The sequence below is a fragment of the Oncorhynchus nerka genome, linkage group LG26, assembly GCF_034236695.1.
Source record: "Oncorhynchus nerka isolate Pitt River linkage group LG26, Oner_Uvic_2.0, whole genome shotgun sequence".
Lineage (NCBI taxonomy): Eukaryota > Metazoa > Chordata > Actinopteri > Salmoniformes > Salmonidae > Oncorhynchus > Oncorhynchus nerka.
In genome coordinates this window covers 53,455,965-53,479,883 of record NC_088421.1, presented here as the reverse complement: position 1 = coordinate 53,479,883, position 23,919 = coordinate 53,455,965, and the positions used below count along the sequence as shown (strand labels likewise).

The window sequence follows — 23,919 nt, the reverse complement described above, 5'->3', positions numbered from 1 at the left end:
ACCGTTCTGTCAAGGTAACTGTTTCACGGGAGAATCTGTCTGACGCACCGTTCTGTCAAGGTAACCACGGGAGAACGGAACTGTCTGACGCACCGTTCTGTCAAGGTAACCACGGGGAGAACGGAACTGTCTGTATCACCGTTGGGCTGTCAAGGTAACCACGGGAGAACGGAACGAGGAACTGTTGACGCACCGTTCTGTCAAGGTAACCACGGGGAGAACGGAACTCCTGACGACCGTTCTGTCAAGGTAACCACGGGGAGAACGGAACTGTCTGACGACCGTTCTGTCATCACACCAGAGACTGACCTTGACACGGTTAGTTGGTTGTGTCAGTGTTGTCTTTATGTTGCAACAATGTCGCTGTGCAAAGGCCTTGACCAGATGGAGTTGTCTCACTGACCTTTACCCATCCTCAACACCTGATTGGCTGATTTAAATGACGTCAAAGGACTGGATAGGACGGAGGTACTGTGCAGCCCATTTATTGACCTATCGGAGGCTTTCCATACTGTAGACCAAAGATCGTCTGCAGTCGTTCTGGATCGGGGGTGGGGGGTGGGGGGGATGGGGGTGGGGGAAGTGGGAGGGGAGGAAGTGTATTTCTGGATCGTAGGATCAATGTGGCTTCTTGTTGAAGAGGCAGCAGATAACGGAGCTTTTCTAAAGCTTTCTAAAGCTGTCTAGACATTTCTAGAGCTTTCTCTCCTCTTTCTCCATTTCTGAATTTCTTTCTAGCTGACACAAAAAAAAACCACTTTGTAGACAAAAGTATGTGGACAACCCTTTTCAAATGAGTGGATTATGTTTCAGCCACGTCTGTTGCTGACAGGTGTTATAAAGTCATGGACTCGACAAGGTGCCATTTGAGTTCCCTGGTCTCATCAACTACGACTAGTGACGTTAATCTGTGTTGTATCAGGTGGATCCAGACACTGGTCTCATCAACTAGTGACGTTAATCTGTGTTGTATCAGGTGGATCCAGACACTGGTCTCATCAACTAGTGATGTTAATCTGTGTTGTATCAGGTGGATCCAGACACTGGTCTCATCAACTAGTGATGTTAATCTGTGTTTTATCAGGTGGATCCAGACACTGGTCTCATCCACTATGACTAGTGATGTTAATCTGTGTTGTATCAGGTGGATCCAGACACTGGTCTCATCAGACTACAGTGATGTTAATCTGTGTTGTATCAGGTGGATCCAGACACTGGTCTCATCCACTACGACTAGTGACGTTAATCTGTGTTGTATCAGGTGGATCCAGACACTGGTCTCATCCACTACGACTAGTGACGTTAATCTGTGTTGTATCAGGTGGATCCAGACACTGGTCTCATCAACTAGTGATGTTAATCTGTGTTGTATCAGGTGGATCCAGACACTGGTCTCATCCACTAGTGATGTTAATCTGTGTTGTATCAGGTGGATCCAGACACTGGTCTCATCAACTAGTGATGTTAATCTGTGTTGTATCAGGTGGATCCAGACACTGGTCTCATCAACTAGTGATGTTAATCTGTGTTGTATCAGGTGGATCCAGACACTGGTCTCATCCATCTCCGACTAGTGATGTTAATCTGTGTTGTATCAGGTGGATCCAGACACTGGTCTCATCAACTAGTGATGTTAATCTGTGTTGTATCAGGTGGATCCAGACACTGGTCTCATCCACTAGTGACGTTAATCTGTGTTGTATCAGGTGGATCCAGACACTGGTCTCATCCACTACGACTAGTGATGTTAATCTGTGTTGTATCAGGTGGATCCAGACACTGGTCTCATCCACTAGTGACGTTAATCTGTGTTGTATCAGGTGGATCCAGACACTGGTCTCATCAACTACTCCGACTGTTGGAGAACGCCCGGCTGTTCCACCCCTAGACTGATCATCGAGGTAACACACACCATCATATCATCATCATCATCATCATATACACACACACACCACCAGTGTGTCCAATCAGACTATAGATCCTCCTGTTTCCCAGGGACAGAATCTCCTGGTGTATCATTTGGGCCTGGTTTCCCAGACACAGAATCTCCTGTTGACATTGTATCATTTGGGCCTGGTTTCCCAGACACAGAATCTCCTGTTGTATCATTTGGGCCTGGTTTCCCAGACACAGAATCTCCTGTTGTATCATTTGGGCCTGGTTTCTCAGACACAGAATCTCCTGTTGACATTGTATCATTTGGGCCTGGTTTCTCAGACACAGAATCTCCTGTTGTATCATTTGGGCCTGGTTTCCCAGACACAGAATCTCCTGTTGTATCATTTGGGCCTGGTTTCCCAGACACAGAATCTCCTGTTGTATCATTTGGGCCTGGTTTCTCAGACACAGAATCTCCTGTTGACATTGTATCATTTGGGCCTGGTTTCTCAGACACAGAATCTCCTGTTGTATCATTTGGGCCTGGTTTCTCAGACACAGAATCTCCTGTTGTATCATTTGGGCCTGGTTTCCCAGACACAGAATCTCCTGTTGTATCATTTGGGCCTGGTTTCCCAGACACAGAATCTCCTGTTGACATTGTATCATTTGGGCCTGGTTTCCCGGACACAGAATCTCCTGTTGTATCATTTGGGCCTGGTTTCTCAGACACAGAATCTCCTGTTGTATCATTTGGGCCTGGTTTCTCAGACACAGAATCTCCTGTTGACATTGTATCATTTGGGCCTGGTTTCTCAGACACAGAATCTCCTGTTGTATCATTTGGGCCTGGTTTCCCAGACACAGAATCTCCTGTTGTATCATTTGGGCCTGGTTTCCCAGACACAGAATCTCCTGTTGTATCATTTGGGCCTGGTTTCTCAGACACAGAATCTCCTGTTGACATTGTATCATTTGGGCCTGGTTTCTCAGACACAGAATCTCCTGTTGTATCATTTGGGCCTGGTTTCCCAGACACAGAATCTCCTGTTGTATCATTTGGGCCTGGTTTCCCAGACACAGAATCTCCTGTTGACATTGTATAATTTGGGCCTGGTTTCCCAGACACAGAATCTCCTGTTGACATTGTATAATTTGGGCCTGGTTTCTCAGACACAGAATCTCCTGTTGTATCATTTGGGCCTGGTTTCCCAGACACAGAATCTCCTGTTGTATCATTTGGGCCTGGTTTCCCAGACACAGAATCTCCTGTTGTATCATTTGGGCCTGGTTTCTCAGACACAGAATCTCCTGTTGACATTGTATCATTTGGGCCTGGTTTCTCAGACACAGAATCTCCTGTTGTATCATTTGGGCCTGGTTTCCCAGACACAGAATCTCCTGTTGTATCATTTGGGCCTGGTTTCCCAGACACAGAATCTCCTGTTGACATTGTATCATTTGGGCCTGGTTTCTCAGACACAGAATCTCCTGTTGTATCATTTGGGCCTGGTTTCCCAGACACAGAATCTCCTGTTGTATCATTTGGGCCTGGTTTCCCAGACACAGAATCTCCTGTTGACATTGTATCATTTGGGCCTGGTTTCTCAGACACAGAATCTCCTGTTGTATCATTTGGGCCTGGTTTCCCAGACACAGAATCTCCTGTTGTATCATTTGGGCCTGGTTTCCCAGACACAGAATCTCCTGTTGACATTGTATCATTTGGGCCTGGTTTCTCAGACACAGAATCTCCTGTTGTATCATTTGGGCCTGGTTTCTCAGACACAGAATCTCCTGTTGACATTGTATCATTTGGGCCTGGTTTCCCAGACACAGAATCTCCTGTTGTATCATTTGGGCCTGGTTTCTCAGACACAGAATCTCCTGTTGACATTGTATCATTTGGGCCTGGTTTCTCAGACACAGAATCTCCTGTTGTATCATTTGGGCCTGGTTTCCCAGACACAGAATCTCCTGTTGTATCATTTGGGCCTGGTTTCCCAGACACAGAATCTCCTGTTGACATTGTATAATTTGGGCCTGGCATCTTTTTAAATACAAAACATTGAAATCTGTCATTTTCACAGTTGATGTTGGGAATGGTGCTGAAGATGAGGTTTTAAAAAATGAGCCCGTTTCCTGTTAATCGTTCCGTTCTTCTCTCCAGGTACCAGCTGTTATTCCCGTAACCTCGACTACGCTCGGCTGCGTCGTATCGCCGATGAGAACGGAGCTTTCCTATTGGCCGACATGGCACACATCAGCGGACTGGTGGCGGCCGGGGTCGTCCCGTCTCCGTTCGAGTACTGTGACGTGGTCTCCACGACAACCCACAAGACGCTGCGGGGCTGTCGCTCCGGGGTCATCTTCTACAGAAAGGGTACGGAGAGGAGGGGGGGGTACCATGCTGGTCTCTCTGTGGGGTTTAGTGTGTGTGTATGATGCTGGTCTCTCTGTGGGGTTTAGTGTGTGTATCATGCTGGTCTCTCTCTCTCTGTGGGGTTTAGTGTGTGTGTCATGCTGGTCTCTCTCTCTCTGTGTGGGGTTTAGTGTGTGTGTATCATGCTGGTCTCTCTCTCTGTGGGGTTTAGTGTGTGTATCATGCTGGTCTCTCTCTCTCTCTCTCTCTCTCTGTGGGGTTTAGTGTGTGTGTATCATGCTGGTCTCTCTCTCTGTGGGGTTTAGTGTGTGTATCATACTGGTCTCTCTGTGGGGTTTAGTGTGTGTGTATCATGCTGGTCTCTCTGTGGGGGTTTGTGGGGTTTAGTGTGTGTATCATACTGGTCTCTCTGTGGGGTTTAGTGTGTGTGTATCATGCTGGTCTCTCTGTGGGGTTTAGTGTGTGTGTATCATGCTGGTCTCTCTCTCTGTGGGGTTTAGTGTGTGTGTATCATGCTGGTCTCTCTCTCTGTGTGGGGTTTAGTGTGTGTATCATGCTGGTCTCTCTCTGTGGGGTTTAGTGTGTGTATCATTCTGGTCTCTCTCTGTGTGGGGTTTAGTGTGTGTATCATGCTGGTCTCTCTGTGGGGTTTAGTGTGTGTATCATGCTGGTCTCTCTCTGTGTGGGGTTTAGTGTGTGTATCATGCTGGTCTCTCTCTCTGTGGGGTTTAGTGTGTGTGTCATGCTGGTCTCTCTCTCTGTGGGGTTTAGTGTGTGTATCATGCTGGTCTCTCTCTCTCTGTGGGGTTTAGTGTGTGTATCATGCTGGTCTCTCTCTGTGTGGGGTTTAGTGTGTGTATCATACTGGTCTCTCTCTCTGTGGGGTTTAGTGTGTGTATCATGCTGGTCTCTCTCTCTCTCTCTCTGTGGGGTTTAGTGTGTGTGTATCATGCTGGTCTCTCTCTCTCTGTGGGGTTTAGTGTGTGTATCATGCTGGTCTCTCTCTCTCTCTCTGTGGGGTTTAGTGTGTGTATCTTGCTGGTCTCTCTCTCTCTCTCTGTGGGGTTTAGTGTGTGTATCATGCTGGTCTCTCTCTGTGGGGTTTAGTGTGTGTATCATGCTGGTCTCTCTGTGGGGTTTAGTGTGTGTATCATGCTGGTCTCTCTCTCTATGGGGTTTAGTGTGTGTATCATGCTGGTCTCTCTCTCTGTGGGGTTTAGTGTGTGTATCATGCTGGTCTCTCTCTGTGGGGTTTAGTGTGTGTATCATGCTGGTCTCTCTCTGTGGGGTTTAGTGTGTGTATCATGCTGGTCTCTCTCTGTGGGGTTTAGTGTGTGTATCATGCTGGTCTCTCTCTCTCTCTCTCTCTGTGTGGGGTTTAGTGTGTGTGTATCATGCTGGTCTCTCTCTCTGTGGGGTTTAGTGTGTGTATCATGCTGGTCTCTCTCTGTGTGGGGTTTAGTGTGTGTGTATCTTGCTGGTCTCTCTCTGTGGGGTTTAGTGTGTGTATCATGCTGGTCTCTCTCTGTGGGGTTTAGTGTGTGTATCATGCTGGTCTCTCTCTCTGTGGGGTTTAGTGTGTGTATCATGCTGGTCTCTCTCTGTGGGGTTTAGTGTGTGTATCATGCTGGTCTCTCTCTCTCTCTCTGTGGGGTTTAGTGTGTGTATCTTGCTGGTCTCTCTCTCTCTCTCTGTGGGGTTTAGTGTGTGTATCATGCTGGTCTCTCTCTCTCTCTCTGTGGGGTTTAGTGTGTGTATCTTGCTGGTCTCTCTCTCTCTCTCTGTGGGGTTTAGTGTGTGTATCTTGCTGGTCTCTCTCTCTCTCTCTCTGTGGGGTTTAGTGTGTGTGTTATGCTGGTCTCTCTCTGTATCCCTGTCCTCCAGGAATACGTAGTGTGGACCCTAAGGGAAAGGAGACTCTGTATAATCTGGAGTCTCTCATCAACCAGGCAGTGTTCCCAGGACTACAGGGAGGACCCCACAACCACGCCATCGCAGGTACAGGCACTTCTCTGGACACCTATATTGGCTTTATATACAGGCACCTACACAGACATCTCTAAGGTGGATATTAACTAGGAACAACCACACTATGACAGGTACAGTAGCTAGGACACCTCACTATGACAGGTATAGTAACCAGGACACCTCACTACCACACTATGACAGGTACAGTAACCAGGACACCTCATTATGACAGGTACAGTAGCCAGGACACCTCACTATGACCGGTACAGTAGCCAGGACACCTCACTATGACAGGTACAGTAACCAGGACACCTCACTATGACAGGTACAGTAATCAGGACACCTCACTATGACAGGTACAGTAGCCAGGACACCACACTATGACAGGTACAGTAACCAGGACACCTCACTATGACAGGTACAGTAACCAGGACACCTCACTATGACAGGTACAGTAACCAGGACACCTCACTATGACAGGTACAGTAGCCAGGACACCTCACTATGACAGGTACAGTAGCCAGGACACCTCACTACCACACTATGACAGGTACAGTAACCAGGACACCTCACTATGACAGGTACAGTAGCCAGGACACCTCACTACCACACTATTACAGGTACAGTAACCAGGACACCTCACTATGACAGGTACAGTAACCAGGACACCTCACTATGACAGGTACAGTAGCTAGGACACCTCACTACCACACTATGACAGGTACAGTAGCCAGGACACCTCACTATGACAGGTACAGTAGCTAGGACACCTCACTACCACACTATTACAGGTACAGTAACCAGGACACCTCACTATGACAGGTACAGTAACCAGGACACCTCACTATGACAGGTACAGTAGCCAGGACACCTCACTACCACACTATGACAGGTACAGTAACCAGGACACCTCACTATGACAGGTAATGTAACCAGGACACCTCACTATGACAGGTACAGTAACCAGGACACCTCACTATGACAGGTACAGTAGCCAGGACACCTCACTATGACAGGTACAGTAACCAGGACACCTCACTATGACAGGTACAGTAGCCAGGACACCACTATGACAGGTACAGTAACCAGGACACCTCACTATGACAGGTACAGTAACCAGGACACCTCACTATGACAGGTACAGTAGCCAGGACACCTCACTATGACAGGTACAGTAACCAGGACACCTCACTATGACAGGTACAGTAGCCAGGACACCTCACTATGACAGGTACAGTAACCAGGACACCTCAGGTACAGGTACAGTAACCAGGACACCTACTATGACAGGTACAGTAACCAGGACACCTCACTATGACAGGTACAGTAGCTAGGACACCTCACTATGACAGGTACAGTAGCTAGGACACCTCACTATGACAGGTACAGTAGCCAGGACACCTCACTATGACAGGTACAGTAACCAGGATACCTCACTACCACACTATGACAGGTACAGTAGCCAGGACACCTCACTATGACAGGTACAGTAACCAGGACACCTCACTACCACACTATGACAGGTACAGTAGCCAGGACACCTCACTATGACAGGTACAGAACAGGACACCTCACTACAGTATGACAGGTAGGACACCTCACTATGACAGGTACAGTAACCAGGACACCTCACTACCACACTATGACAGGTACAGTAGCCAGGACACCTCACTATGACAGGTACAGTAGCTAGGACACCTCACTACCACACTATGACAGGTAAAGTAGCTAGGACACCTCACCATGACAGGTAAAGTAGCCAGGACACCTCACTATGACAGGTACAGTAACCAGGACACCACACTATGACAGGTAAAGTAGCCAGGACACCACACTATGACAGGTACAGTAGCCAGGACACCTCACTACCACACTATGACAGGTACAGTAGCTAGGACACCTCACTATGACAGGTACAGTAACCAGGACACCTCACTACCACACTATGACAGGTACAGTAGCCAGGACACCTCACTATGACCAGGACACCTCACTATGACCAGTAGCCAGGACACCTCACTCACACTATGACAGGTACAGTAGCTAGGACACCTCACTATGACAGGTACAGTAGCCAGGACACCTCACTACCACACTATGACAGGTACAGTAGCCAGGACACCTCACTATGACAGGTACAGTAGCCAGGACACCTCACTACCACACTATGACAGGTACAGTAGCCAGGACACCTCACTATGACAGGTACAGTAACCAGGACACCTCACTATGACAGGTACAGTAGCCAGGACACCTCACTACCACACTATGACAGGTACAGTAGCCAGGACACCTCACTACCACACTATGACAGGTACAGTAGCCAGGACACCTCACTACCACACTATGACAGGTACAGGTAGGACACCTCACTACCACACTATGACAGGTAAAGTAGCCAGGACACCTCACTATGACAGGTACAGTAACCAGGACACCTCACTATGACAGGTACAGTAACCTCACTATGACAGGACACCTCACCTCATATGACAGGTACAGTAACCAGGACACCTCACTACCACACTATGACAGGTACAGTAACCAGGACACCTCACTATGACAGGTACAGTAGCCAGGACAGGTACAGTAACCAGGACACCACACTATGACAGGTACAGTAGCCAGGACACCTCACTATGACAGGTACAGTAGCCAGGACACCTCACTATGACAGGTACAGTAACCAGGACACCACACTATGACAGGTATAGTAACCAGGACACCACACTATGACAGGTACAGTAGCCAGGACACCTCACTATGACAGGTACAGTAACCAGGACACCTCACTATGACAGGTACAGTAACCAGGACACCTCACTATGACAGGTACAGTAACCAGGACACCTCACTATGACAGGTACAGTAGCTAGGACACCTCACTATGACAGGTACAGTAGCCAGGACACCTCACTATGACAGGTACAGTAGCCAGGACACTATGACAGGTACAGTAGCTAGGACACCTCACACTATGACAGGTACAAGTAGCTAGGACACCTCACAGGTAAAGTAGCCAGGACACCTCACTATGACAGGTACAGTAGCTAGGACACCTCACTACCACACTATGACAGGTAAAGTAGCTAGGACACCTCACCATGACAGGTAAAGTAGCCAGGACACCTCACTATGACAGGTACAGTAACCAGGACACCTCACTATGACAGGTAAAGTAGCCAGGACACCACACTATGACAGGTACAGTAGCCAGGACACCTCACTACCACACTATGACAGGTACAGTAGCTAGGACACCTCACTATGACAGGTACAGTAACCAGGACACCTCACTACCACACTATGACAGGTACAGTAGCCAGGACACCTCACTATGACAGGTACAGTAACCAGGACACCTCACTATGACAGGTACAGTAGCCAGGACACCTCACTACCACACTATGACAGGTACAGTAGCCAGGACACCTCACTATGACAGGTACAGTAGCCAGGACACCTCACTACCACACTATGACAGGTACAGTAGCCAGGACACCTCACTATGACAGGTACAGTAACCAGGACACCTCACTATGACAGGTACAGTAGCCAGGACACACACTACCACACTATGACAGGTACAGTAGCCAGGACACCTCACTACCACACTATGACAGGTACAGTAGCCAGGACACCTCACTACCACACTATGACAGGTACAGTAGCTAGGACACCTCACTACCACACTATGACAGGTAAAGTAGCCAGGACACCTCACTATGACAGGTACAGTAACCAGGACACCACACTATGACAGGTACAGTAGCCAGGACACCTCACTATGACAGGTACAGTAGCCAGGACACCTCATTATGACAGGTACAGTAACCAGGACACCTCACTACCACACTATGACAGGTACAGTAGCCAGGACACCTCACTATGACAGGTACAGTAGCCAGGACACCTCACTATGACAGGTACAGTAACCAGGACACCACACTATGACAGGTATAGTAACCAGGACACCACACTATGACAGGTACAGTAGCCAGGACACCTCACTATGACAGGTACAGTAACCAGGACACCTCACTATGTACAGTAACCAGGACACCTCACTATGACAGGTACAGTAACCAGGACACCTCACTATGACAGGTACAGTAACCAGGACACCTCACTATGACAGGTACAGTAGCCAGGACACCTCACTATGACAGGTACAGTAGCCAGGACACCTCACTATGACAGGTACAGTAGCCAGGACACCACACTATGACAGGTACAGTAGCCAGGACACCACACTATGACAGGTACAGTAGCCAGGACACCTCACTATGACAGGTACAGTAGCTAGGACACCTCACTATGACAGGTACAGTAGCCAGGACACCTCATTATGACAGGTACAGTAGCCAGGACACCTCACTATGACAGGTACAGTAGCTAGGACACCTCACTACCACACTATGACAGGTACAGTAGCCAGGACACCTCACTACCACACTATGACAGGTACAGTAGCCAGGACACCTCACTATGACAGGTACAGTAGCCAGGACACCTCACTATGACAGGTACAGTAACCAGGACACCTCACTATGACAGGTACAGTAGCTAGGACACCTCACTATGACAGGTACAGTAACCAGGACACCTCACTATGACAGGTACAGTAGCTAGGACACCTCACTACCACACTATGACAGGTACAGTAGCTAGGACACCTCACTATGACAGGTACAGTAGCCAGGACACCTCACTATGACAGGTACAGTAGCCAGGACACCTCACTACCACACTATGACAGGTACAGTAGCCAGGACACCACACTATGACAGGTACAGTAGCCAGGACACCTCACTACCACACTATGACAGGTACAGTAGCCAGGACACCTCACTATGACAGGTACAGTAACCAGGACACCTCACTATGACAGGTACAGTAGCTAGGACACCTCACTACCACACTATGACAGGTACAGTAGCTAGGACACCTCACTACCACACTATGACAGGTACAGTAGCCAGGACACCACACTATGACAGGTACAGTAGCCAGGACACCTTACTATGACAGGTACAGTAGCCAGGACACCTCACTATGACAGGTACAGTAACCAGGACACCTCACTACCACACTATGACAGGTACAGTAGCCAGGACACCTCACTATGACAGGTACAGTAGCCAGGACACCTCACTATGACAGGTACAGTAACCAGGACACCTCAGTGTGTGTGTGTTCACTATCGCTATGACAGGTACAGTAACCAGGACACCTCACTATGACAGGTACAGTAGCCAGGACACCTCACTATGACAGGTACAGTAGCCAGGACACCTCACTATGACAGGTACAGTAGCCAGGACACCTCACTATGACAGGTACAGTAACCAGGACACCACACTATGACAGGTACAGTAACCAGGACACCTCACTATGACAGGTACAGTAGCCAGGACACCTCATTATGACAGGTACAGTAACCAGGACACCACACTATGACAGGTACAGTAGCCAGGACACCTCACTATGACAGGTACAGTAGCCAGGACACCTCACTATGACAGGTACAGTAACCAGGACACCACACTATGACAGGTATAGTAACCAGGACACCACACTATGACAGGTACAGTAGCCAGGACACCTCACTATGACAGGTACAGTAACCAGGACACCTCACTATGACAGGTACAGTAACCAGGACACCTCACTATGACAGGTACAGTAACCAGGACACCTCACTATGACAGGTACAGTAACCAGGACACCTCACTATGACAGGTACAGTAGCCAGGACACCTCACTATGACAGGTACAGTAGCCAGGACACCTCACTATGACAGGTACAGTAGCCAGGACACCTCACTATGACAGGTACAGTAGCTAGGACACCTCACTACCACACTATGACAGGTAAAGTAGCTAGGACACCTCACCATGACAGGTAAAGTAGCCAGGACACCTCACTATGACAGGTACAGTAGCTAGGACACCTCACTACCACACTATGACAGGTAAAGTAGCTAGGACACCTCACCATGACAGGTAAAGTAGCCAGGACACCTCACTATGACAGGTACAGTAACCAGGACACCACACTATGACAGGTAAAGTAGCCAGGACACCACACTATGACAGGTACAGTAGCCAGGACACCTCACTACCACACTATGACAGGTACAGTAGCTAGGACACCTCACTATGACAGGTACAGTAACCAGGACACCTCACTACCACACTATGACAGGTACAGTGCCAGGACACCTCACTATGACAGGTACAGTAACCAGGACACCTCACTATGACAGGTACAGTAGCCAGGACACCTCACTACCACACTATGACAGGTACAGTAGCTGGACACCTCACTATGACAGGTACAGTAGCCAGGACACCTCACTACCACACTATGACAGGTACAGTAGCCAGGACACCTCACTATGACAGGTACAGTAACCAGGACACCTCACTATGACAGGTACAGTAGCCAGGACACCTCACTACCACACTATGACAGGTACAGTAGCCAGGACACCTCACTACCACACTATGACAGGTACAGTAGCCAGGACACCTCACTACCACACTATGACAGGTACAGTAGCCAGGACACCTCACTACCACACTATGACAGGTAAAGTAACCAGGACACCTCACTATGACAGGTACAGTAACCAGGACACCACACTATGACAGGTACAGTAGCCAGGACACCTCACTATGACAGGTACAGTAGCCAGGACACCTCATTATGACAGGTACAGTAACCAGGACACCTCACTACCACACTATGACAGGTACAGTAGCCAGGACACCTCACTATGACAGGTACAGTAGCCAGGACACCTCACTATGACAGGTACAGTAACCAGGACACCACACTATGACAGGTATAGTAACCAGGACACCTCACTATGACAGGTACAGTAGCCAGGACACCTCACTATGACAGGTACAGTAGCCAGGACACCTCACTATGACAGGTACAGTAGCCAGGACACCACACTATGACAGGTACAGTAGCCAGGACACCACACTATGACAGGTACAGTAGCCAGGACACCTCACTATGACAGGTACAGTAGCCAGGACACCTCACTATGACAGGTACAGTAGCCAGGACACCTCACTATGACAGGTACAGTAGCCAGGACACCTCACTATGACAGGTACAGTAGCCAGGACACCTCACTATGACAGGTACAGTAGCCAGGACACCTCACTATGACAGGTACAGTAGCCAGGACACCTCACTATGACAGGTACAGTAGCCAGGACACCACACTATGACAGGTACAGTAGCCAGGACACCACACTATGACAGGTACAGTAGCCAGGACACCTCACTATGACAGGTACAGTAGCTAGGACACCTCACTATGACAGGTACAGTAGCCAGGACACCTCACTATGACAGGTACAGTAGCCAGGACACCTCACTATGACAGGTACAGTAGCTAGGACACCTCACTACCACACTATGACAGGTACAGTAGCCAGGACACCTCACTACCACACTATGACAGGTACAGTAGCCAGGACACCTCACTATGACAGGTACAGTAGCCAGGACACCTCACTATGACAGGTACAGTAACCAGGACACCTCACTATGACAGGTACAGTAGCTAGGACACCTCACTATGACAGGTACAGTAACCAGGACACCTCACTATGACAGGTACAGTAGCTAGGACACCTCACTACCACACTATGACAGGTACAGTAGCTAGGACACCTCACTATGACAGGTACAGTAGCCAGGACACCTCACTATGACAGGTACAGTAGCCAGGACACCTCACTACCACACTATGACAGGTACAGTAGCCAGGACACCACACTATGACAGGTACAGTAGCCAGGACACCTCACTACCACACTATGACAGGTACAGTAGCCAGGACACCTCACTATGACAGGTACAGTAACCAGGACACCTCACTATGACAGGTACAGTAACCAGGACACCTCACTATGACAGGTACAGTAGCTAGGACACCTCACTACCACACTATGACAGGTACAGTAGCTAGGACACCTCACTACCACACTATGACAGGTACAGTAGCCAGGACACCACACTATGACAGGTACAGTAGCCAGGACACCTCACTATGACAGGTACAGTAGCCAGGACACCTCACTATGACAGGTACAGTAGCCAGGACACCTCACTACCACACTATGACAGGTACAGTAGCCAGGACACCACACTATGACAGGTACAGTAGCCAGGACACCTCACTACCACACTATGACAGGTACAGTAGCCAGGACACCTCACTATGACAGGTACAGTAACCAGGACACCTCACTATGACAGGTACAGTAACCAGGACACCTCACTATGACAGGTACAGTAGCTAGGACACCTCACTACCACACTATGACAGGTACAGTAGCTAGGACACCTCACTACCACACTATGACAGGTACAGTAGCCAGGACACCACACTATGACAGGTACAGTAGCTAGGACACCTCACTACCACACTATGACAGGTACAGTAGCCAGGACACCTCACTATGACAGGTACAGTAACCAGGACACCTCACTACCACACTATGACAGGTACAGTAGCCAGGACACCTCACTATGACAGGTACAGTAGCCAGGACACCTCACTATGACAGGTACAGTAACCAGGACACCTCAGTGTGTGTGGTGTTCTAATATACAGTAACCAGGACACCTCACTATGACAGGTACAGTAACCAGGACACCTCACTATGACAGGTACAGTAACCAGGACACCTCACTATGACAGGTACAGTAACCAGGACACCTCACTATGACAGGTACAGTAGCCAGGACACCTCACTATGACAGGTACAGTAGCCAGGACACCTCACTATGACAGGTACAGTAGCCAGGACACCACACTATGACAGGTACAGTAGCCAGGACACCACACTATGACAGGTACAGTAGCCAGGACACCACACTATGACAGGTACAGTAGCCAGGACACCTCACTATGACAGGTACAGTAGCTAGGACACCTCACTATGACAGGTACAGTAGCCAGGACACCTCACTATGACAGGTACAGTAGCCAGGACACCTCACTATGACAGGTACAGTAGCCAGGACACCTCACTATGACAGGTACAGTAGCCAGGACACCTCACTATGACAGGTACAGTAGCCAGGACACCACACTATGACAGGTACAGTAGCCAGGACACCACACTATGACAGGTACAGTAGCCAGGACACCTCACTATGACAGGTACAGTAGCTAGGACACCTCACTATGACAGGTACAGTAGCCAGGACACCTCACTATGACAGGTACAGTAGCCAGGACACCTCACTATGACAGGTACAGTAGCTAGGACACCTCACTACCACACTATGACAGGTACAGTAGCCAGGACACCTCACTACCACACTATGACAGGTACAGTAGCCAGGACACCTCACTATGACAGGTACAGTAGCCAGGACACCTCACTATGACAGGTACAGTAACCAGGACACCTCACTATGACAGGTACAGTAGCTAGGACACCTCACTATGACAGGTACAGTAACCAGGACACCTCACTATGACAGGTACAGTAGCTAGGACACCTCACTACCACACTATGACAGGTACAGTAGCTAGGACACCTCACTATGACAGGTACAGTAGCCAGGACACCTCACTATGACAGGTACAGTAGCCAGGACACCTCACTACCACACTATGACAGGTACAGTAGCCAGGACACCACACTATGACAGGTACAGTAGCCAGGACACCTCACTACCACACTATGACAGGTACAGTAGCCAGGACACCTCACTATGACAGGTACAGTAACCAGGACACCTCACTATGACAGGTACAGTAACCAGGACACCTCACTATGACAGGTACAGTAGCTAGGACACCTCACTACCACACTATGACAGGTACAGTAGCTAGGACACCTCACTACCACACTATGACAGGTACAGTAGCCAGGACACCACACTATGACAGGTACAGTAGCCAGGACACCTCACTATGACAGGTACAGTAGCCAGGACACCTCACTATGACAGGTACAGTAGCCAGGACACCTCACTACCACACTATGACAGGTACAGTAGCCAGGACACCACACTATGACAGGTACAGTAGCCAGGACACCTCACTACCACACTATGACAGGTACAGTAGCCAGGACACCTCACTATGACAGGTACAGTAACCAGGACACCTCACTATGACAGGTACAGTAACCAGGACACCTCACTATGACAGGTACAGTAGCTAGGACACCTCACTACCACACTATGACAGGTACAGTAGCTAGGACACCTCACTACCACACTATGACAGGTACAGTAGCCAGGACACCACACTATGACAGGTACAGTAGCTAGGACACCTCACTACCACACTATGACAGGTACAGTAGCCAGGACACCTCACTATGACAGGTACAGTAACCAGGACACCTCACTACCACACTATGACAGGTACAGTAGCCAGGACACCTCACTATGACAGGTACAGTAGCCAGGACACCTCACTATGACAGGTACAGTAACCAGGACACCTCAGTGTGTGTGGTGTTCTAATATACAGTAACCAGGACACCTCACTATGACAGGTACAGTAACCAGGACACCTCACTATGACAGGTACAGTAACCAGGACACCTCACTATGACAGGTACAGTAGCCAGGACACCTCACTATGACAGGTACAGTAGCCAGGACACCTCACTATGACAGGTACAGTAGCCAGGACACCTCACTATGACAGGTACAGTAACCAGGACACCACACTATGACAGGTACAGTAACCAGGACACCTCACTATGACAGGTACAGTAACCAGGACACCTCACTATGACAGGTACAGTAACCAGGACACCTCACTATGACAGGTACAGTAACCAGGACACCTCACTACTCCATAATGACATCACGATACTCCATAATGACATCACGATACTCCATAATGACATCACGATGCTCCATTATGACATCACGATACTCCATAATGACATCACAATACTCCATAATGACATCACGATACTCCATAATGACATCACGATACTCCATAATGACATCACGATGCTCCATTATGACATCACGATGCTCCATTATGACATCACGATACTCCATAATGACATCACGATGCTCCATTATGACATCACGATACTCCATAATGACATCACGATGCTCCATTATGACATCACGATACTCCATAATGACATCACGATGCTCCATTATGACATCACGATACTCCATAATGACATCACGATGCTCCATTATGACATCACGATACTCCATAATGACATCACGATGCTCCATTATGACATCACGATACTCCATAATGACATCACGATGCTCCATTATGACATCACGATACTCCATAATGACATCACGATGCTCCATTATGACATCACGATACTCCATAATGACATCACGATGCTCCATTATGACATCACGATACTCCATAATGACATCACGATGCTCCATTATGACATCACGATACTCCATAATGACATCACGATGCTCCATTATGACATCACGATACTCCATAATGACATCACGATGCTCCATTATGACATCACGATACTCCATAATGACATCACGATACCCCATTATGACATCACGATACTCCATTATGACATCACGATACTCCATTATGACATCACGATACTCCATAATGACATCACGATACTCCATAATGACATCACGATACCCCATAATGACATCACGATGCTCCATAATGACAAAGTGAAAACAGGTTTTTAGAATTGTTGGCAAATGTATAATTAGAATAAAAAACATACCTTATTTACATAAGTATTCAGACCCTTTGCTATGAGACTTGAAATTGAGCTCAGATGCTTCCTGTTTCCATTGATCATCCTTGAGATGTTTGTGCATGTCAGAGCAAACACCGAGCCATGAGGTAAAACCATTTTGTCCGTCGAGCTCCGAGACGGGATAATGACATCACAATACCCCATAATGACATCACAATACCCCATAATGACATCACAATACACTATAATGACATCACAATACCCCATAATGACAGGATTGTGTCGAGGCACAGATCTGGGGAAAGGTACCAAAAGGATATATCTGCGGCATTGAACACAGTGGGTCTCCATCACTCCCGAGTGGTGCAGCGGTCTAAACCACTGCATCTCAGCGCTAGAGGCCTCACTACAGACCCTGGTTTGATTCCAGGCTGTATCACAACCAGCCATGATTGGGAGTGCAATAGGGCGGCGCACAATTGGCCCAGCGTCGTCCGGGTTACGGTAGTATAGTACAGTATAATATATATATACAGTATAATCTGTCATTCTACCCCTGAACCCACTGTTCCCTGGTAGGCTGTCATTAATATATATATATATACAGTATAATCTGTCATTCTACCCCTGAACCCACTGTTCCCTGGTAGGCTGTCATTAATATATATATACAGTATAATCTGTCATTCTACCCCTGAACCCACTGTTCCCTGGTAGGCTGTCATTAATATATATATACAGTATAATCTGTCATTCTACCCTGAACCCACTGTTCCCTGGTAGGCCGTCATTAATATATATATATACAGTATAATCTGTCATTCTACCCTGAACCCACTGTTCCCTGGTAGGCTGTCATTAATATATATATATATACAGTATAATCTGTCATTCTACCCCTGAACCCACTGTTCCTGGTAGGCTGTCATTAATATATATATACAGTATAATCTGTCATTCTACCCTGAACCCACTGTTCCCTGGTAGGCTGTCATTAATATATATATACAGTATAATCTGTCATTCTACCCCTGAACCCACTGTTCCCTGGTAGGCTGTCATTAATATATATATATACAGTATAATCTGTCATTCTACCCCTGAACCCACTGTTCCCTGGTAGGCTGTCATTAATATATATATATATACAGTATAATCTGTCATTCTACCCCTGAACCCACTGTTCCTAGGCTGTCATTAATATATATATATATACAGTATAATCTGTCATTCTACCCCTGAACCCACTGTTCCCTGGTAGGCTGTCATTAATATATATATATATACAGTATAATCTGTCATTCTACCCCTGAACCCACTGTTCCTGGTAGGCTGTCATTAATATATATATATATACAGTATAATCTGTCATTCTACCCTGAACCCACTGTTCCCTGGTAGGCTGTCATTAATATATATATATATACAGTATAATCTGTCATTCTACCCTGAACCCACTGTTCCCTGGTAGGCTGTCATTAATATATATATATATACAGTATAATCTGTCATTCTACCCCTGAACCCACTGTTCCCTGGTAGGCTGTCATTAATATATATATATATACAGTATAATCTGTCATTCTACCCCTGAACCCACTGTTCCCTGGTAGGCTGTCATTAATATATATATATATATACAGTATAATCTGTCATTCTACCCCTGAACCCACTGTTCCCTGGTAGATATACAGTATAATCTGTCATTCTACCCCTGAACCCACTGTTCCCTGGTAGGCTGTCATTAATATATATATATATACAGTATAATCTGTCATTCTACCCCTGAACCCACTGTTCCTAGACCAGTTAACCCACTGTTCCTAGACCAGTTAACCCACTGTTCCTAGACCAGTTAACCCACTGTTCCTAGACCAGTTAACCCACTATTCCTAGACCAGTTAACCCACTGTTCCTAGACCAGTTAACCCACTGTTCCTAGACCAGTTAACCCACTGTTCCTAGACCAGTTAACCCACTGTTCCTAGACCAGTTAACCCACTGTTCCTAGACCAGTTAACCCACTGTTCCTAGACCAGTTAACCCACTGTTCCTACACCAGTTAACCTACTGTTCCTAGACCAGTTAACCCACTGTTCCTAGACCAGTTAACCCACTATTCCTAGACCAGTTAACCCACTGTTCCTAGACCAGTTAACCCACTGTTCCTAGACCAGTTAAACCCACTGTTCCTAGACCAGTTAACCCACTGTTCCTAGACCAGTTAACCCACTGTTCCTAGACCAGTTAACCCACTGTTCCTAGACCAGTTAACCCCACTGTTCCTAGACCAGTTAACCCACTGTTCCTAGACCAGTTAACCCACTGTTCCTAGACCAGTTAACCCACTGTTCCTAGACCAGTTAACCCACTGTTCCTAGACCAGTTAACCCACTGTTTCTAGACCAGTTAACCCACTGTTCCTAGACCAGTTAACCCACTGTTCCTAGACCAGTTAACCCACTGTTCCTAGACCAGTTAACCCACTGTTCCTAGACCAGTTAACCCACTGTTCCTAGACCAGTTAACCCACTGTTCCTAGACCAGTTAACCCCACTGTTCCTAGACCAGTTAACCCCTACTGTTCCTAGACCAGTTAACCCACTGTTCCTAGACCAGTTAACCCACTGTTCCTAGACCAGTTAACCCACTGTTCCTAGACCAGTTAAACCCACTGTTCCTAGACCAGTTAACCCCACTGTTCCTAGACCAGTTAACCCACTGTTCCTAGACCAGTTAACCCACTGTTCCTAGACCAGTTAACCCACTGTTCCTAGACCAGTTAACCCACTGTTCCTAGACCAGTTAACCCACTGTTCCTAGACCAGTTAACCAACTGTTCCTAGACCAGTTAACCCACTGTTCCTAGACCAGTTAACCCCACTGTTCCTAGACCAGTTAAACCCACTGTTCCTAGACCAGTTAACCCACTGTTCCTAGGCCAGTTAACCCACTGTTCCTAGACCAGTTAACCCACTGTTCCTAGACCAGTTAACCCACTGTTCCTAGACCAGAGACCAGTTAACCCACTGTTCCTAGACCAGTTAAACCCACTGTTCCTAGACCAGTTAAACCCACTGTTCCTAGACCAGTTAACCCCACTGTTCCTAGACCAGTTAACCCACTGTTCCTAGACCAGTTAACCCACTGTTCCTAGACCAGTTAACCCACTGTTCCTAGACCAGTTAACCCACTGTTCCTAGACCAGTTAACCCACTGTTCCTAGACCAGTTAACCAACTGTTCCTAGACCAGTTAACCCACTGTTCCTAGACCAGTTAACCCCACTGTTCCTAGACCAGTTAAACCCACTGTTCCTAGACCAGTTAACCCACTGTTCCTAGGCCAGTTAACCCACTGTTCCTAGACCAGTTAACCCACTGTTCCTAGACCAGTTAACCCACTGTTCCTAGACCAGAGACCAGTTAACCCACTGTTCCTAGACCAGTTAAACCCACTGTTCCTAGACCAGTTAACCCACTGTTCCTAGACCAGTTAACCCACTGTTCCTAGACCAGTTAACCCACTGTTCCTAGACCAGTTAACCCACTATTCCTAGACCAGTTAACCCACTGTTCCTAGACCAGTTAACCCACTGTTCCTAGACCAGTTAACCCACTGTTCCTAGACCAGTTAAACCCACTGTTCCTAGACCAGTTAACCCACTGTTCCTAGACCAGTTAAACCCACTGTTCCTAGACCAGTTAACCCACTGTTCCTAGACCAGTTAACCCACTGTTCCTAGACCAGTTAACCCACTGTTCCTAGACCAGTTAACCCACTGTTCCTAGACCAGTTAACCCACTGTTCCTAGACCAGTTAACCCACTGTTCCTAGACCAGTTAACCCCACTGTTCCTAGACCAGTTAACCCACTGTTCCTAGACCAGTTAACCCACTGTTCCTAGACCAGTTAACCCACTGTTCCTAGACCAGTTAACCCCACTGTTCCTAGACCAGTTAACCCACTGTTCCTAGACCAGTTAACCCACTGTTCCTAGACCAGTTAACCCACTGTTCCTAGACCAGTTAAACCCACTGTTCCTAGACCAGTTAACCCCACTGTTCCTAGACCAGTTAACCCACTGTTCCTAGACCAGTTAACCCACTGTTCCTAGACCAGTTAACCCACTGTTCCTAGACCAGTTAACCCACTGTTCCTAGACCAGTTAACCCACTGTTCCTAGACCAGTTAACCAACTGTTCCTAGACCAGTTAACCCACTGTTCCTAGACCAGTTAACCCCACTGTTCCTAGACCAGTTAAACCCACTGTTCTAGACCAGTTAACCCACTGTTCCTAGGCCAGTTAACCCACTGTTCCTAGACCAGTTAACCCACTGTTCCTAGACCAGTTAACCCACTGTTCCTAGACCAGAGACCAGTTAACCCACTGTTCCTAGACCAGTTAAACCCACTGTTCCTAGACCAGTTAACCCACTGTTCCTAGACCAGTTAACCCACTGTTCCTAGACCAGTTAACCCACTGTTCCACTGTTCCTAGACCAGTTAACCCCACTGTTCCTAGACCAGTTAACCCACTGTTCCTAGACCAGTTAACCCACTATTCCTAGACCAGTTAACCCACTGTTCCTAGACCAGTTAACCCACTGTTCCTAGACCAGTTAACCCACTGTTCCTAGACCAGTTAAACCCACTGTTCCTAGACCAGTTAACCCACTGTTCCTAGACCAGTTAAACCCACTGTTCCTAGACCAGTTAACCCACTGTTCCTAGACCAGTTAACCCACTGTTCCTAGACCAGTTAACCCACTGTTCCTAGACCAGTTAACCCACTGTTCCTAGACCAGTTAACCCACTGTTCCTAGACCAGTTAACCCACTGTTCCTAGACCAGTTAACCCCACTGTTCCTAGACCAGTTAACCCACTGTTCCTAGACCAGTTAACCCACTGTTCCTAGACCAGTTAACCCACTGTTCCTAGACCAGTTAACCCACTGTTCCTAGACCAGTTAACCCTACTGTTCCTAGACCAGTTAACCCACTGTTCCTAGACCAGTTAACCCCACTGTTCCTAGACCAGTTAAACCCACTGTTCCTAGACCAGTTAAACCCACTGTTCCTGTTCCTGTTCCTAGACCAGAGACCAGTTAACCCACTGTTCCTAGACCAGTTAAACCCACTGTTCCTAGACCAGTTAACCCACTGTTCCTAGACCAGTTAACCCACTGTTCCTAGACCAGTTAACCCACTGTTCCTAGACCAGTTAACCCACTGTTCCTAGACCAGAGACCAGTTAACCCACTGTTCCTAGACCAGTTAAACCCACTGTTCCTACACCAGTTAACCCACTGTTCCTAGACCAGAGACCAGTTAACCCACTGTTCCTAGACCAGTTAAACCCACTGTTCCTAGACCAGTTAACCCACTGTTCCTAGACCAGTTAACCCACTATTCCTAGACCAGTTAACCCACTGTTCCTAGACCAGTTAACCCACTGTTCCTAGACCAGTTAACCCACTGTTCCTAGACCAGTTAACCCACTGTTCCTAGACCAGTTAACCAACTGTTCCTAGACCAGTTAACCCACTGTTCCTAGACCAGTTAACCCCACTGTTCCTAGACCAGTTAAACCCACTGTTCCTAGACCAGTTAACCCACTGTTCCTAGGCCAGTTAACCCACTGTTCCTAGACCAGTTAACCCACTGTTCCTAGACCAGTTAACCCACTGTTCCTAGACCAGAGACCAGTTAACCCACTGTTCCTAGACCAGTTAACCCCACTGTTCCTAGACCAGTTAACCCACTGTTCCTAGACCAGTTAACCCACTGTTCCTAGACCAGTTAACCCACTGTTCCTAGACCAGTTAACCCACTGTTCCTAGACCAGTTAACCCCACTGTTCCTAGACCAGTTAACCCACTGTTCCTAGACCAGTTAACCCACTGTTCCTAGACCAGTTAACCCACTGTTCCTAGACCAGTTAACCCACTGTTCCTAGACCAGTTAAC

The 23,919-nt window shown here is 47.7% G+C and overlaps 1 pseudogene; it reads left to right on the top strand.

The window, feature by feature from the left end:
- The window catches only part of LOC135564922 (serine hydroxymethyltransferase, cytosolic-like), a 76,151-nt pseudogene that overhangs the window by 33,224 nt on the left and 19,008 nt on the right, over positions 1-23,919 (top strand).